Source organism: Scylla paramamosain, unplaced genomic scaffold (assembly GCF_035594125.1).
Source record: "Scylla paramamosain isolate STU-SP2022 unplaced genomic scaffold, ASM3559412v1 Contig29, whole genome shotgun sequence".
Classification (NCBI taxonomy): Eukaryota; Metazoa; Arthropoda; class Malacostraca; order Decapoda; family Portunidae; genus Scylla; species Scylla paramamosain.
In genome coordinates, this window is record NW_026973694.1 from 780,001 (window position 1) to 793,741 (window position 13,741).

Here is a 13,741-nt window from a genome sequence, read left to right on the forward strand (position 1 = left end):
TGAAGGCCAGACGAGTTTTTCTTTGGTTCTAGTTTTCTTGGTTCTAGTGACAGATTAACAGGATTCATACATTGTAATTAACAGAAGAAACAGTATTGAGGAACCCGACTAATCATCTGTGTGACCTTTGAAAAACAGTCGTGGTGAGAGAGCAAAGTGTTTCGGATTAAAGGCCATAGCCTACTCAACCCCATCACCACCACCACCACCACCTCCTTCCCGCTCCCTCAGCACGCGGCAGGAATCAGCTGGTGGGAGCAAAAGAGAGGTGTGTTCTGGCTCTTCTTAGCAGCTGATAAACACAGACTTTTTATCGGAGTACATCCTCTGTGTGTGTGTGTGTGTGTGTGTGTGTTGCGTGATGTTCCGCGGTGGTGGTAGTGGTGGTGATGGTGGTGGTGATATCAGTGGTAATTGTTGTTGTTGTTGCAGAAGCAGTAGTAGTTGCAGTGGAAGTTCTAGTTTTTGTTCTTGTCGTCGTCAGATCAGCAGTGGTAGTTATACTCGTCGTTTTCATTCGTAATGGTTCAGATATTGATATAAGTGGGAGTAATAGTAGTAGTAGTAGTAGTAGTAGTAGTAATTGTTGCAGTAATAGTGTTTTGTTGTTATAGTAGTGTCAAGAATGGACAATATATTTATTTTTTTCTACTTTTCCTCATCCATACCTTCAGAAAGACAACAGCAACATCAAAAAGACTACCACTGCCACCACTCACCCCAAAAAATGAAATAAACAAATAAATAAGTAAATGAAAATTAAGCAAAAAAAAAAAAAAACAAAGAAACAAAGAAAAAGAAGAAAAAAAAAAAAACAGATACCTAGACAGCACCAACTTAAAAACACAACCAACGAACTGTGGCCGAGATTCTGAAATCCTTCTTGCATGCATCTCCACTACATTCAAAAGGCTCTAGTATATGCTATTTAAGTTTAAGTTTCTGTGATTCCGGTGACATTTTAACAAGATTTCTACATTATAAACCGGAGAAACACTCGTGAGAATGCTTATTATCCAATACCAATGATTAATTATTATTATTTTTTTTTTTTTCACGCATTTCTTATTCATATTTTCAGTTCACAATTTCAGGTTGTAGTTATGTTTTCCCTCACTTCCAGCCATGTGCAGAAGTTCTCTCTAGAGTTCCTTCCTGTTTTCACACACAAGTCTCAACTCGTCAAAGCATCCCCTCTCCCTTGCACTCTACTCATCTATACCTTTAGCCTTTCACCCTTCACTGCTGCGTCCCCCCTCTCTCCACTCCTAGCAATGCACTATGAATGGCCGCCAAAGGATTTTTACCATCTCGATCTGAATGATAGATGGTCTTCCCCTACTCGTGCTATATATATACAGGATTTCTCCAAAATTCCCTTAGTGCTTCCTGGTCTTCACTACGCCTTGCTTTCCGTGTCGTGCCGTGGAATCTTTGAGTGATAACTTTGCTGTTTTTCTGTTTATTTTCTACCCTAATTATTCTTGTAATATTACTTATTTCACTTTTATTTTTCCCAAACATCAGATAAGTAAATTTTTTCCCCGAAGGACTAAACACACACACACACACACACAAACACACACACGAGCGGTGATGGTCTGCAAGGGCGGTGTTGATGGTGGTGGTGGTGATGACAGTAAATGGTGCAGGAAAGTAAAATTAGGATGGCGTTTGCAACAAAACCAGACAAACCCACCTTAAGGAGCAAGGCCACACTACTATTTACATGTCTGAAACAAAGAAACAAAGTGTGTGTGTGTGTGTGGCGGAGGAGTAAACAGAAGAGGGAAGGTGCTCCTTGTTTTAATCACGATTTAAGAGACTCTAGAGACCCTACGACCTTTCAACACTCACTCAGCAACGCATTAAGTACGTGAGTCCATTGTGGTTGCTTCATGTAGAAGAGGAGTTTTGGACTTAGCCGTTATTTGCCTTTTAAACCTGTGGTGCCTGGGCAAACCCTCCCCACGACCAGATTTCTGCAGGTGGCGCATGCGCAGTTGGAACCTGACTGGGCTGTTGTCATAGCAACCACAGTTGCCACACCTTACCTACCCATCTTCTCATTATGGCAAGACAGTTGTCAGATTTAAGAAAATTACAGAAAACTCAACTTTCTCGGTTGTCAAAAGACGAACTAATAGAGAGTATTCTTGCATCGAGTGAACAAGATTCTATTGCAGAGAAGTTGAACGATGTAATAAAGGAATTGGCAGACCTGAGACAAGCACTAACGTCACCTGGAAGTGTCATCAACACTAAGATTACTGAGTTGCAGCAGCAGGTCAACGTGCAAGCTGAAATAATATCAAAACAACAACGTTTTCTTGAAGGACTGGATAGGAAGGAACGAGAATGCAACTTAGTAATACTCGGTGTCCCAGATAACGGTGAAGAGCTGGACGGTGAGACAGAGGACGTGGATAAGGTCAACAAAATCTGGGATGCAGCTGGTGCAACGAGCGAGGTGCTGAGTGTCCGACGGTTGGGTGACGGTGGTGCTGCGGGAGGAGCACGACCACGGCGCTCTCGTCCCATCCTGGTTACCGTGAGATCCAAGCAAGACCGGGATGCTGTGCTCAACAAGGCTAAGAATCTCAAACAATGCAACACAGAAGCGTACAAGACTATTTTCATTAAGAAGGATGTTCACCCGAGTGTCCGAGCAGAGTGGAGGAGGTTGCGTGAAGCAGAGCAAGCAGAGAAGGAACGTCCGGAAAATGTTGGCTGCAACATTGTGTTTAACGCAAGAGAACGTCAACTCTACAAGGATGGTGTTGTGATCGATAAGTGGAACTGGCAGGGTTTTTAGGTCGACCACAACATAATACTAGAGTTCTTAAAATCTTGTCTTGGAATATTAACGGTTGCAAAACTAAGTTAGAAAAGAAGAATGTGGAAGATATGTTATTGAAATATGACATTGTGGCACTGAATGAAGTGAAAACATCGCTACGTGTATGCTTGCCTGGCTATGTTTCTTACATGAGCTACAATCAGAACGCAGCTCATCGTGGCGGAACAACTGTTATGATAAAAAAACTGTCTCAGTGAAGATGTAATAAGAGTGGATACGAGCATGTGTGACCAGGTGTGGTTTGAACTGAGTTGTGTACCTGGAGTAATGTTTGGTGCCTGCTACATACCCCCAAGTGACTCACTGTACTTCTCTCACGAGTCATTTGCAGCTATACACGAGAAGCTCATGGAAAACAACTGTGATAAGTGTTTAATATTAGGTGATGTAAATGCGAGGTTGGGCAAAGCTGTAAGAGATATTGCCAATAATACTGAATATGCATATCCACTCATACCAGATGATGTAAATACTCCCAATGATAACGCTTATGCCTTAGCATCAGTTTGTAAAGACAATAACTTAATTGTGATCAACAATCTGAAAACTCGTGAGAAGCACTTTGTAAGCAATCTGACATTTAAGAAAGATAGCACATGGATTTCCGAGTTGGATGTTTGTATAGCGTCAGAGAAGTTAGTCAGGAATATTGATTTGTTTCAGGTTTACCAGACAGAACACTTGCCATCAGATCACGCTCCGATAGCGGTCCAATTATGCTTGAATAAAGTCAATCTTGACCATGTGTTACGGCGTGCCTACCATTTAGGCGGTCATGCATCACTACTGGGGACTGCGGAGCGTGCTAAGATGACGAGTAAATCTATAAAAATTCAATCAGATTAATCATGATATGTTCTCTAATTTAATTTCTAATGTGCATGTGGATGGTAATGATGTCACTGTAGATGAGTTTGCAGAAAAGGTGTCTGAAGTGTTGTACGAATGTTGCAGTAGGAGCCGTGGCGAGACGGCGGCAGGTGAAGGTAATGATGTACATGACAGGACATACACTGACCGCTGGGGACAGACTCCTACAGGACCGTGATGATTCTCGAGTATGGAGGGCGATAGATTGGAAGGGTAAATATCAGGGTGATTGTAAGGAAGATGGTCGTCCTTCTGATCAGGAATTTAAAGAATTTTATGAGGAAGTATTGAATCCTACTGTGGCAGATAATTTAGATGACGGAAATCATTTACCAGTAAATATTCCAATTCTAGATGACCAGATAAGTCAAGAGGAAGTTCAGAAGCAAATAGACAATATTAAGCTAGACAAGGCATGCGGTCCAGATGGAGTCTCTCCCGGTGTGTTAAAAACTACTTACAGGGCAATGGTTGCTGATAATTACTACATTATTTAATACTATATTCGCGTCAGCTTCATATCCTAGTCTATGGTCTACGGCTAAACTGTTCATGTTATTTAAGAGAGGTAACAGACGGGAACCTCGTAATTACCGTGGTGTGACTATTATTAATTGTCTCGCTAAACTCTTTGATATGGTACTGTTTGCGCGACTGGAGAGATGGTTCAAACCATACAGGGAGCAGGCTGGAGCACAGAAAGGTCGTGGCTGCATTGAGCATATCGTAACATTAAGATTATTAACTGATATGGCTAAAAGGAAGAAAAGGAAACTTTTTGTAATGTTTGTGGACTTTACTCAGGCTTACGATCTGGTACCTAGAAGTATGTTATATTTGCAGTTCTGAAACGTTTGGGTTGTAGGTAGTGTTATGCTGGCGGCACTTGTTGCTATGTACGCGGTAACGAACAGTGTCATCGGTTCAGTGATAGTAGCAGCCACGGTCGGGGTGCGTCAGGGTAGCTCAACATCTTGTCTGCTCTTTGTCCTGTACGTTAATGACCTGATTAAGATTATCAAAGAAAATAGTAATCCTGATGGTTTCTTGTCTTGGCTACTTATTTTAGTCCTAATGGATGATACGGTGCTCCTTGCAACAACCAAAGATAATTTAATCAATAAAGTAACATTGCTAAAACAGTACTGCGATAGCTATGGCATGAAGATCAATGCAACAAAAACAAAATTCTTTGTTATATGTGGTACAGAACACGACAGAGAGGCAGTAAGAGTAGATGACCTGGTGGTGGAGTCGTGCGCACAGTACACCTATCTTGGCTCACCATTTACAGCTGACGGTTCCGTGTCAGCGGCAGTCGCGGCTCACATGCAGGCAAAGATGGCACACTTTAACAAATTTGTTTTATTCTTAAAGAAGAATTGTGACTGGCCCTTTATCGTAAAGAAGAGAATATTTGATGCTGCTCTCATGTCAGCCGTGCTGTATGGGTGTGAGTCGTGGCTGAACGCTGACTTAAAACCAGCCACAAAAATCTACAACTGGGCATTGAAACAGCTACTTGGAGTTAGGAAGACCACCTGCAATGATATGTGTTACATTGAATCTGGATATCCACCTTTAAAAGATCTTGTACGAAGTAGACAAAGAAAGTTCTTCACTAAAGTGTGGCGAGAAAGATCTGTAATGAATGACGATCCCCTAATGTTGGTAATACAATAAAGTACTGGACACTAGATATACTACGAGAACATATGTACACGGATTGATTTTTAATAATTTAAATGATATCATATTAACAACAGAATCACTAAAGAACGATATTTTGAGATCCGAATCATCTAGGAGAATGACCTTACCGAGAAATCAATCCGGGTTTATCTGTTCACGAGGTTTACCGTGTAAGGGATAGTATACCAGAAAGAGAGAGGATGTCATTTTACACAGTTTAGGTTGTCAGCTCACTCTTTAGCGGTGGAGACTGGCAGATGGAATAGGAGGGGACGTGGTCGTCTACCTATAGAGGAGAGATTGTGTCCATGTGGCTGTATACAGACGGAAACACATGTGGTACAAGATTGTCCTAGTACACAACATGTGAGAGGATAGTCATGATTTTGTAACTATTCAAGATATTTTTTCTGAGCAATATTCTAATATGGATCAGTGTAAAATTGTTCACCTAATTCTGTCTTCATATAACTAAGTAGAAAAAAATAACGGCTATATAGTCAGAATATAATTCTAACATTTTAACATTTTTATGCAATCTAGCTTATTAATTCATTTTTATCACTTGTGTCAGTAAAAAGTAAAATCTGTACTTAGAAATAATCTAAAAGAGTACTTCTGTTTGTTTAACTAGGATGTCAGTACATTGAACGACATTGTTTACTCATGTTATATTGTTTATAATTATGTAGTTAGTAGAACACACTACGGGTTCCTGATTCACAAATTATTTTAAGATATTTTAAGTATTTAGAAATTTATGAGTTTTAATTTTGTTGCTGGACCATGTTATGGTGTATCTGTATGTATATATTATATTTATGCTGTATTATGTTGTGGTCAATAAAAATATCTATCTATCTATCTATCTATCTGGGTGAGGAGGAGGAGGAGGAGGAGGAGAGACTGCAACAGAATAAGAGGAACTCGTTTTAATGAAGGAGAGCACATGAGTTACGTATCTGTCCATTAAGAGGAGGAGGAGGAGGAGGAGGAGGAGGAGGAGGAGGAGGAGCAACCATAATCATCACCACCACCTCTATCTCTCCCACTACCACCACCACCACCAGCACCACTACCAGCAGTATAAATAGAATAATTTGTAAACCCCCACTCGGAAACTTGTGTCTCTTTTCCATTTCTTCCCTCACTTGCTCCTTCCTCCCCCTCCTGCTGCTTCTCCTTCTCCTCCTCTTGCTGCGTCCCCTGAGGATGCAACATTCATGAGTCCCACGCGCGGTGACCAGGGCGGGAGGCTTAATCGCTAAATGGTAACCTTGCACTGTCCATCTGGCTTAGTGCTGGCAGTGTGAATTTGGTGTCTTCCTGCACCCTGCCTGGCCCTTCCTCACCCTCTTCCTTGATCATTCCTGGTCCCTCCTTCATTTACTCCTTTCCTCCTCCCCATATATAGTGTTTCCCATTTCTTCTTTTTTTTTTCCTTAATTCGTTCCTCATCCTCTCCCTTTCATCACTCCTATCTTTCATTTATTTACTCCTTTTCCCCTTCTCATATTTACTGTTCCTCTTCCTTCCTTTTTCACTCATCCTCCTTTCTTCCTACATTCGTTCCTGGTTCTTTCCCTTTAATCACTCTTACCCATTTTCCATTTACTCCTTCCTCCATTCTCATACTGATTCCACCATTCCCTTTTTCATTCCTTCTTTTCTCTTCCCTCATTAGTCTCATCCGATCTCTTTTTTCATTGCTTCTTTCTCTTCCTCTTTCACTCATTCCTGCTTTCTTTCACCGCTCTTCTTCCCCACTATCCTTTATTTCCTCTTCCCTTCAGTTTATTTTACTTCCCCCTATGCCCGATGCCTCTTTATCACTTTGTCACCATAGGGACTCCCATGTTCTTGTTTCCCATTAGTCCCTTAACTCGTATTCCTCGTCCTCCTTCCCCTCCTCCTCCTCCTTTTTCTCCTTTTCCTTCTGTTTTTAGTGCCCTCCTTTTTGACTTCTGTTTGTTTATTTTCCTATTCTTTCCTCCTCTACAAATCTCTCTCTCTCTCTCTCTCTCTCTCTCTCTCTCTCTCTCTCTCTCTCTCTCTCTCTCTCTCTCTCCTCTCTCTCTCTCTCTCTCTCCGTCGATTTTCCAGGAAGCAGACAGAAGCGAGGACTGCTAACATGCCGCAAACCATTAAACGTTGATGGGAACATGAATGCTGATCTGACCCATGGATTTCTGAGCCCTGTGCAACTCAATTCTCAGAGACCTGGTACACACTGCTCCCTCGACACCACCTGGAACGAAAGGAAGCATCCATATTTGAGCGCATCACCCCGCGTCAGGCTCCGTGCGGCTCTGACAGGGTGCAAAAATAGCCAAGAGGTCTAAGCTATGTGTTAATATTTCTGGACTCGGTTGATTTATCCTTGTTAAAAATTGCGGCCACTAATCGAGCCGACCGAGGGACTGTGAAGGGAGAGGCAGTCACTTCGGGTTTCGTTATTTCGGCCCCCTCTTTTATTATTCCTTCAATTTGTGGAATGCAAGGTGGTTTACGTCTCTCTTCACCTTATTGAAAGATTAGCTGATCGTGAGAAAAGCGTATCGTTCTTATACTGTATATTCAAATGGCAAAGTAACCTCTCTCTCTCTCTCTTCTCTCTCTCTCTCTCTGCTCGCGGGTAATATAACGCTGCCGCTGCTTTATGGTCCTCGCGGCCTAAGTTTACCGGCCGCGAGGATAACTTACGGCCGACTAAGGCGCGTCCCTCGGAGGCTGCGGGGGCTGTAGAGGCTGGAGGGACGCGTGAGGGGGAGAGATGGTGTCACGAAGGGAGAGTGGATGATATGTGTGTATAGGAAGGGAGGAGATGTATGAGAAGATGTGATGTAATGGGAGAAAGGAGGAGAATGTGAAGGGAAGACTGTCGATACGGGAATGAGTTGATGAAAAGCGTCTAGAGAAAGGGATAAATGAAGGGAAGAGGCGATAAAAGCGTGTAATAGTAAAGAAAATGAGAAGGGGAAGGTTAGAGAACGTAGGAAGGATTGAAGGAAAGTGAAAGCTTGCAAAGAAAACTGGAAAAATGAGGGAAATGTGTTAAGAAGGAGGTAATGGTAAGGGAAGAAAAAAAAATTATGTAACGAAAAAGGAGCGATGGTAATAATAATAATAATAAAAAAAAAAAAAGAAAACATAGGGAAAGATTTGACTTTACTTAGCAGTGCAGGTAAGGCGTGTGGCGGTGACTGGACAGAAAGCTTCACTGATACTTGCAGAAACTCCCAATTTCTTATCAGTATACAAAATCTTGGTTTCCGCTATCAGTATCAAGCGTTATGAAGCGTATACAGTGAACATATAAAACAAAAACACACACACCTGTCAACACACTTTATGAAAAAAAAAAAAAATCCTCCACATTTTGAAAGACCCAAGAGAGAGAAAGACAAAGGCAAAACACCGGGAACATAAATGGGAGAATAAAAAAAAAAAAAAAAAAAACAACGAACGCAACAGTTTTAGAGCAGAAAACACAAAAACCTAAACTGATACATCTTTTATGGGAACTTTGCAGCAGCCGCAGCCTTCCCCGGCAGCTGCACCATCCCAGGCAGGCAGGTCGGTGCGGCCACGGGAACTATGCACCAAAATCTTAAAAGAACATAAGGCAAGATGCAAGAAGCCAGTACAGCAGCACATGGCAGCCCCTTTATAAAAATGTATTTATCCTTATCAGTCTATATTCTCTATCCATAGATTTATCTAATATTCTTTTAAAGTTTCCCATTGATTCTGCTCTAACGACCTGACCATTGAGTTTATTCCATTCACTTGTCACTTTACTGGTACTGCATTTGAAAACCAACCCCTTCGCGTATTTAAGAACCAATTCTCTCTTACCTGAAGTTCAAGCAAATGACATCATAAGTGCCTCCATTATCTACTGCTTCAGGAGTCTTCTAAAATCTCCTGCGTGTCCCCTCCCACAGTAAGGCCATACTTTGATTCTTCAGTTAAGCATTGTTTATCTTAAACGATCCCTTATTTTCCCTACATTGAAAGCCCCGAGAAACTGACCTACAATTGAAGTCACATTGACCGAACGATGCTTTGACATTAACATTTTATCTACGTTCCCAAAAACATGTATTCCATTACGCTGTCTTAAGACTAAGGCACCTCTAAATCTTCCAATTTCCTAGAGCTGGTATACTCCAGTATTTTTCTTTCCAATATAAGCTAAAATATTGAGAATTGAAAATACGTTAACACCAGATATAGTTTCAGGTATTGTAATTTTTCAATACTGATATAATGACAGGGTGTTGTGTGTGTGTGTGTGTGTGTGTGTGTGTGTGTGTGTGTGTGTAAGAGAGGCAGGCTGCATGCATTGTATTAACGTGTGCATTGCGGGCTTGGGGAGTGACTAATATTGGCAAGAGGTGATCAATGGTGGTGGTGGAGGCCTGTGGGGGCGCGGCCACCTGAGGAGAGCCGCCAGGTTATGTGCTTAAAGGTGCCTGGCGGGGCGGGGTGGGCGGGACAGGATGACGCTGAGTGACCGCAGCGAGGTATGAAGTGGGAGTTTATAGTTTGGTGACAGAGAAAGGGGTTATTAGTAGATGAAATACCCGGTGCAAAAACGTTAAAGTAGCCTTGTTGATGACAGGAAATACAAAGGATAAAGGAGGTTACAATGAGACAGGAAGAGATGGCTGGCTGTGATAGAACAGTGCTGGTGTGTGGAGGGTGGAGGTCAGCCAGGCCAGTCAGATCAAAGGGTACAGTGGCATTGCGGTGCTGGTCGGAAAATGGAACGGCTGGGACAGGAGACGGAATTTCAGATGAGAGGGGACACGTCGAATGGGACAGGAGATAAGGAGGAAGAAGCAAGAGGGAATGGAGGTCAGGCCAGATGAGAGACAGTGAGACGACCAATGTATCAGGCACTCCAGTCATCAACTCCAAGGCAGAGTCATGAAATTAAGACGATTGATTTCCAGACTAGAATTTTGATTTACTGATCCTCAATCTCTGATCCAGTACTCAGTCATGGATATTAGAATAACGAGGCAAGAAAGTTCACATGTTTACTGCCAGGTAAACGAATGACAACCTATGCAGGAAAACTTGAAGAAAAGGTCTTTTTCATTTCATTATTTTATTTAGAGGCACATGCATGACCAACATGACTGCAACATTTAATTCCATGGTGCTGAACGCTTTGTTAAATCCTAAGTCTTCTAATATGATGAAAATCTGTCAGTTGTCAGGTTTTATAAGTGTTTTTTCTCTGATTCTCCTCTTTTTATTTACCTCCTTCCAGCTCGTCAGACTCTTCCTTCTAAAGATTCGGACAACTTTTTGTTTGATTTCAGTGATTTTCGTGATGGATTTCAATCATTATTGTCTCCCAGTTGTTATTGTTTTTTTTATCATTCACATTCTCCAGGCCGATGGAAAGCTGGTACCAATCATTTCATTGATTGATAAAAATACAGATCTCGTGCAAAGAAAAAAAAAAGCCAGTATCATTTTGTTTCGCGCATAGATAAATACACACAGAGAAACTCAGAACAGCGGACAAAATGTTTACAACTGTTCGTGTCCACTGCTGGAGCTGAATGGCAAAGAATGTCACATAAATAGTTGCAAGGGAAGATCAGCTTAGGAAATACCATTTCTCTCCTCTCTCCTCTCTCTCTCTCTCTCTCCCTCTCTCTCTCTCTCTCTCTCCTCTCTCTCTCTCTCTCTCTCTCTCTCTCTCTGTCTCTCTACATTACCACAGCCACAGGGATTCTTAACCACAACACAGTCTCATCTATCCTTCATCACTACTGTTACGTCCCTTTGGCATCACCTCAAGAGAAATAAACAAGATTTCTTTTTTTTTTTTCGCCTACATTCCAGTCACCTACTATTTATATTTTAACTTCCCTATCTTTTTTTATTTCTTTGGAAGACTTTGTTCTCCTCAAAAGAAACACAGTCACTGAACATCAAATAAATAATTCTTCCTGAAGGTATATTCCCCCCCAACTCCCACACACTATAAGAAGTAACACAACAGGTCCTACACAAATAAAGTAAATGTACGGCGATAAATCGTGTGAGAGAAACAAATAAATGATGATTGATGAGAGGAGAAGTCCAAACACAAACTTATTATGGCTAGTAAGATGGTGGTAGCCTCTGGGCCTCCAAGACTAACTGTGTGTGTGTGTGTGTGTGTGTGTGTGTGTGTGCACTGGAAACACACTGGTATTTTCTTGGAAGTGATCTGTCCTCTCCCAATCCCCCCCTTTTCTCTCTCTCTCTCTCTCTCTCTCTCTCTCTCTCTCTCTCTCTCTCTCTCTCTCTCTCTCTCTCTCTCTCTCTCTTTCAGACTAACCTAAATTAAGATTATTGGAAAACTTGCTAAACAAGCTGAAAGGCAGTAAACAGCCACTCTCTTGCATTTTCTTGAGCTCGGTCTTTCGTTAATGCCGTCCCCGCGCCACGAAGGCAGACAGAAGCGAAAGACAACTAGACCACTGGAGAAAAAGATAATGTGGTATAATGCAAGACACCAAAAGACAACATGAATACAGCATGTGGGACAGGCGCTGCGACACCCCCCTTTAGGGCATTAATATACATACAAAAGAGAGAAAACTTTGCATGTACCATTCACTATGCAACGATACGACAGCGCACTGAGAAAACACCCGCAGGAAAGCAAAGGCAAGGACAGCACACAAGGGCGAAAATAAAGCAGGGTATATTAAAGTAAAATAGAGGAATTATCGTAACATCAGTACGTGTAACTATAAGAATATACGAAAAACGCACTAAGTAACCTGGACATCACCAAACACAACCGCTATACGACAGAAAAAGATGTGCAATAGGAATCAGAGTACTATGGAAATAAAGGCAGATGAATAAATTGACGACCAATGAAACTTCCCTCTGGTTGTCAGTCTTAAAATTGACGATGTAAACTCCTCCAGGTGGTTTCTGCACAAGAGAGAGACCATATTTGCATGTTTGTATTTTTGTTGTTTGTATATTCCCTTTCAGGTTAAACGCTCAAGGTCATTTCATGCAACACCAACAAAAAAAAAAAAAAAAAAAAAAAAACGCAGTGGTAGTTAGAAATCTGACTGAATTATTCCTACTTAATTTCAATGTAAACATTCCGCGGCTCTCCTTGTTACAGCAGCCATAGCGTTCTTGCTCAGTTTCCCTCCTTGATCATTAGTGAAGGAAGCACACTTGTTGCCCTCCATGTTCCTCAGCTGACTCTTTTTTTTTTTTCTGTGGAAACAAACTTCGACAAGGATATTTGCGATGTACAAGCGGCCTTTTTGGTGTAGCTTCAATGTAGGCATCGGTGCAATTTCCTTTTTCATCTTTTGCTTCTTTCTTATTCCCCACCATTCACATTTCCCCTGTTTGTGTGTGTGTGTGTGTGTGTGTGTGTGTGTGTGTGTGTGTGTGTGTGTGTGTGTGTGTGTGTGTGTGTGTGTGTGTGTGTGCCGTGGCTGCGGTGAATTTGTTTATAATTTTTCTCTTCCTATAATTTTCGCCATTCTTTTATTTCCCATTCCTCCCTTCATTTCTTTTTTCATCTCTTCCTGGCTTCTTGGATCGCGTATGTATGTGTGTGTGTGTGTGTGTGTGTGTGTGTATGTGTCGAACTTTAAACTTATACGGAAGATACAGACGGTAAGCGCTATCAGATAAATAAAAAAAAAAAAAGAAGAAACCAATAAATAGAAAACAACACGCCAAAATCCAGATACAGCTTTGGATATCCAGTCAAAGCAAACCACAATAATTATCTTCTCACTGTCCTGCTGCTGCCGGCCCCTCCTACACCTAGCGCCACCTTCTTATGTCCCTCACTTAACATTAGCATCATCGTCCTTCCTCCGCAGGCCTCGTAACACATAACAGAGCGAGGGCATTAATCAAGCCAATCCCTCTCAGTGTGACAACTCGATAATTACCTCACCATAAACCCCATTAAGTCTCTGCAGCTGCTGATAATTAGCTTTCGATAATTAGTTTCACACCCAACCAATTCATTAAAGAAAATGGGATGATGGGGATCGGGAAAGAGGTAGGCGGGAAGCGGGAGGAAGAGAGAGAGAGAGAGAGAGAGAGAGAGGAGAGAGAGGAGAGAGAGAGAGAGGATGAGAGAGAGAGGAGAGAGAGAGAGAGAGAGGAGAGAGAGAGGAACAGGGGGGGCCAGAGAGAGGGAAAGAGAAAACGTAGGGCGGGGAGGAAAGCTATATTTGCTCGCATCATCAATGTTATTAAGCAATCTCTTTTTAGCCTGTAATTAACAGTCACTCGAGGGGCGGTTCCAGTATT